This window comes from Phoca vitulina, unplaced genomic scaffold, assembly GCF_004348235.1.
Source record: "Phoca vitulina isolate PV1807 unplaced genomic scaffold, GSC_HSeal_1.0 scaffold2, whole genome shotgun sequence".
Classification (NCBI taxonomy): domain Eukaryota; kingdom Metazoa; phylum Chordata; class Mammalia; order Carnivora; family Phocidae; genus Phoca; species Phoca vitulina.
In genome coordinates this window covers 11,077,294-11,081,773 of record NW_022589705.1, presented here as the reverse complement: position 1 = coordinate 11,081,773, position 4,480 = coordinate 11,077,294, and positions in this window count along the sequence as shown.

Here is a 4,480-nt window from a genome sequence, read left to right as displayed (position 1 = left end):
TGCCTTCGGCTCAGGTCATGATCCCAGGGTTCTGGGATCGAGCCCCGTTTTGGGCTCCCTGCTCAGAGGGGAGCCTGCTTCTTCCTCTGCCCCTACCCCCCATGCTCGCTCACATGATCTCTCTCTCTCTAAATAAATAAATAAATAAATAAAATCTAAAAAAAGAAGAAGAAGAAAAGAAAACTGGCCTGGACTCCTTAAACAGTCACTATCACAAGGAAGGAAGGGAGGGAGAGAGGGAAAGTAAAATGACATATGACCAAAGGTAATGCATAAACCTCTGGTTTGAAAGAAGCAGCTATCAAAAACGTCCGAGAGACAGCAAGGAATTTGGATTAGACCGGATATTCGATGATACCAGGAATCACCATTCGTGTCCGGGGTGCGGCAGCCACCGTGTGGGGGTGTGGGAGAGGACTCTGATCCCAGGAGCTGCATGCTGAGGGCCAGAGGCTTGAGGCGCCATGACATTTGCACCTCACTTTCACTTTGTTCTCTAAAAATTGTGAGAGAAAAACATAGTGTCAACAATTAGTGAATCTAGGTGGAGGGTATCTGGGGATGCATTGTACCATTCTGGCAATTTTTCTGAATACTTGCCATTTTCCAAAATAAAAAAATGGGGAGAGATTTTTTAAATCTAAAAAATGTTCATTGATTTAAAAACAATGACTTGGGCTGCTGAGTGGAGACCGGTTTGGAGGGGAAGCAACCACAGGAAGAATCCAAGTATCCTCAAAACTCTGACTGAGTGCCCCTCAGTGCCAGGCACGGAGTGGGGGGCCCAGAAAGGACAGTGTCCACACTCAGGAGAGCACAGCCTCAGCTGTGGAGAAAAGTGCAGCGAAGCGGACCGGGCACACGAGGCAAGCGTGGACAGGAGACACTCAGGTCTTGGCCTGCCCCAACTTTCGGCTCCCGGTCCCTTCCATCCTACCCCACCCTATAGTCCCAGAATGGCAGTGTCTGAAGCTCCACAGGGACAACCTCTCGCCTCCCATTTCTGTGCCCTTTATAAGGCAGCACTGAGCCCAGAAACAGGATCAGGCCCCAGGGGAATCAGGATCTCCCCACCCCTCTCTCCAGCCAGAGAAACCCCCCTTCCTGCCCCGCAAAGGTCACAGGGACCCTTCCCTTCCACGGCCTCCAACCATACCCTGTTCAAGCAGGCCATTGGTCCTAGAGTTTCAGCCCACAAGCCCATGACAAGGGTCACCTGATTCTTCCCAAATGTGGCCTTGTCTGCCCCTCCGCTGTGCTGGGCCACAACACACCCACCCCGATCTTGGCTTCAGCCAAGGTGACACATCACATTCATTCATTAAGAGCAGAGACTCTGGAGCCAGATTGCCTGGGTTCAAATCCCAGGTCTGCCATTTCTGAGCTGTGTAACCTTGGGGAAGACCCTTGCCCTGCAGGTTAAATGAATTTGCTTATGAATTCCTCTTGCCAGGAATGCTGTTTCTGATTCAAGATGCAACCCAAGTCCCACCTCCTCCAGGAAGACCTGGAGGATTTCCTCCACTCTCATTGCCCTCTCCTCTGAATTCCTTTAACCTTTTCTGTCTCAGTTGCTCCTGGATCACTTCACCCATGCTACCCTGTTCAGCTGAGAGCCAGGGCCAGGCCTTATGCAAAAATGTATTCTCCATCTGCCTGGGGGGCCCTCAGGAAGGAGCCTGGGTGAGGAAGCCCCAGGAGAGCTGGGGGAGAGCCTGGGGCTATCCCAGCAGGTCACTTTGCCTTCCCAGCCTCCATGGTAAAGCAGGAGCTTTGGCCTAGAAGAGCAGTAAATTCCCTTTGAACAGACTCCAGGATCTTGCTGCACCCTGATTTTCCCCCACATAGGAGGGAGGTCTGAAGGTTCCTTACAGCTGGAAAGTTCCATGAAGTAGGTGGCCCTTCTAGGGGTCAAGAAGGACACCACCAGGGCAAGCCCTAGACTGAGACACTGTGGTGCACAGAAGACTTGGAAGTTTCCTTCCAGCTTTTAGGAGGTGGAAGCAGCTGAGGAGGGGACAGTGCATGGACAGGCAGCTCTATCCTGTGCCCCTGGGGTCAGGGCAGGGAGAAGAGGAAAGACTATTTGCCAAACATGTTTGGAGATGAAAAGAGGGGGTTCCTTGCATCCCCCAACGTGTCTGCCCTCGGGTAGAAAGGCCACTGGGGACCGAGAAGGGGGGCTTCCTGTTCCTGTGCCTTCCATGGCAGCCCCTGCCTCAGTGCTAGGCTCCAGAACCATGATCCACACATGATCCAGAGCCAAGGCTGTGGCTCTCTCCCACCCAGAAAGCTTATTTTGGTACAAAGGGAGAGAGATGAATGGAGAGCTGCAGTTTCCCCATGTGCTGGTTTAGGCCTTCAGCAGAAATGAGAGTCTCATTACCCAACCCTGATTCAAAGGATAATTAACAGATGGTATAATTTCCGAGCATTCTCCGCGCCACATGGCTATTAGGTGAAGAGCAAAATGCCCACGCAGCCCCTAGATCCTCCCAAACCAGAGTCAAAGCAAGTCCACAGAGGCAGAGCCCTGCAGAGGCTGCTTAAGCCACTCTTCTGCTTCTGGAGCTGCCCTTGGCCTTGCCCAGAGGAAGAAAGCTCATCTTTAATCAAGGCAAGAGCATTCTCCTGAGCCATGGGTCCTCCTCCCACTTCCTTCTCCCCATCCTTTCCACCACCATTGCCAGAAATGCAGGCTAACACTAATCCCTCTTGCTGTGCCCAAGGCCCATCTCCTTTGCTTTCCCCTGGAGAAAAAGTGAAAAGCTGATATCTCATCCTAGGCATCACTCCGTGGTCACACTGTGACCCTGGGCCTGGGGTCCCTGAGACGGGACTCATGGCTCCTTCACTGTGACCAGAACGCAGTGTTGGAGGGAGCCTCTGTTTCAGTGCTTTTCAAATGGGGTTCCCCCAGAGCATAAGCCTCACAAGGCGGCCCAGGGATGTACTGGCTGGTGGAGTTGTGGGGACAGGGCAAGGCCCTGACCTGCACTTCTTCCCAGGAACACTACTGTTACCTGTTTTATTTCGACTTTCTACTTCAAATTCCATTTGAAAAACAGATTCTCCTGCTAAATTAACTTTTGGAAACCATGTACCTTATTCAATCCCCTCATTTTCCAAACGGGAAATTGAGGAACCGGAATTTGACCAAGATCACACAACCAGAGGGTGGGGTGGGGAGCTGAGACTAAAGCCCCAGCCTCCTCCCCAGGCCAGGCCTTGCCTCTTACTGCCTGACCAGGCCCCTAGCACTGCATCCAGTTGGCCCTACTGTTCCTGGATGCGGGTCCCTGGGTGGGGTATGACAGAGGGCAACTTCTTCAGGATCACCCTCCACCAACACTGCCTGGCTCTTCTTCATGGTCCAGTCTCCATGCCTGGGCCACTCCCAGGACTCCTGGAATCCTGCACACCCCGGTCAAGTGGAAGGTTCAGTCTGCAGGCCTATACCGGGCACTGGGCAGGACTGTTTGCTAATCACAAAGCTGTGAGTGTAGAAGGGGGGAACAGCAGCTGGACACTGATAGGGAAGGCGGGAGGGGGCAAGAAGTCATCTCTCCAGCCAGGAGGCCCTAGGGGGCAGTGAAATCCATCCGTCTAGGATTCAGGAAATCATCCGTCTAGGATTCAGGGTCCTAAAGCTTGGCTCCATCCCTCCCCCGCCTTGTGACCATGTACAAGTTTCAGCCGTTCTGGCTTCAGAACCTGGTAATATTAGTGTGTTTATACCAGCTAGCTCTGGCTTTGACACTCCCAACTTACCTGCTCCTGAAAAGTCCAGGTGGTGTCCCAGATGAGCCTGTGGTCCTTCTGCCCAGCCGCTGGACCCCAAGGGGGGTGGGGGGGTCCTAGTTAGACCACGACCTGGATTAGGGGTGGGGATGGGGGCCTTAGGACTTCACTGGGTGTTGCCAGGGAGGTGGGATACCTCTCTGGAATATGGGGAAGGCTTTAATACTGTTGAGCAGGGCTCTTTTAGCTCAGTCTTACCCCGGACCGAGGGCTCTTATCAGCAGCCAACCATCGCAGGCGTAGGCGGTGTGAGGTGGGCCCTTGGCCTCCGAGACTCCTTCCAACTGTTTTTGAAAACCTCTAAGTATACTTAGGATACTACCACCATTATTATCATGCGTGGTCTGGCTTCTGACTGTTAATTCCTCTCGAACCTGTGGTAGGGATCTGTCACCGGCCCAGTGGCAGGCCAGGGGAGGGATTAGGCATGGAGGTCTGGCCCGCGGGAATGCTAGAACGGCGGTGCGGAGGAGGGCGCTGGGTGGGGCCCACCTCCTTCGGTGCGGCTGGCGTCGCCGCTTTAAGGCGGCGGCGGCGCGAGCAGGTCTATGGTAATGAGCCGCCGCCGCCGCGGCCGCCGCCGCCGCCGCTCTGCAGAGCTCGCCCGCCCGCCGGGGAGGCGAGGGATCGTGGGGCTGGGCCCTCGGCCGCGGCGACAGCAGCAGCCGCCGCGGCGGGG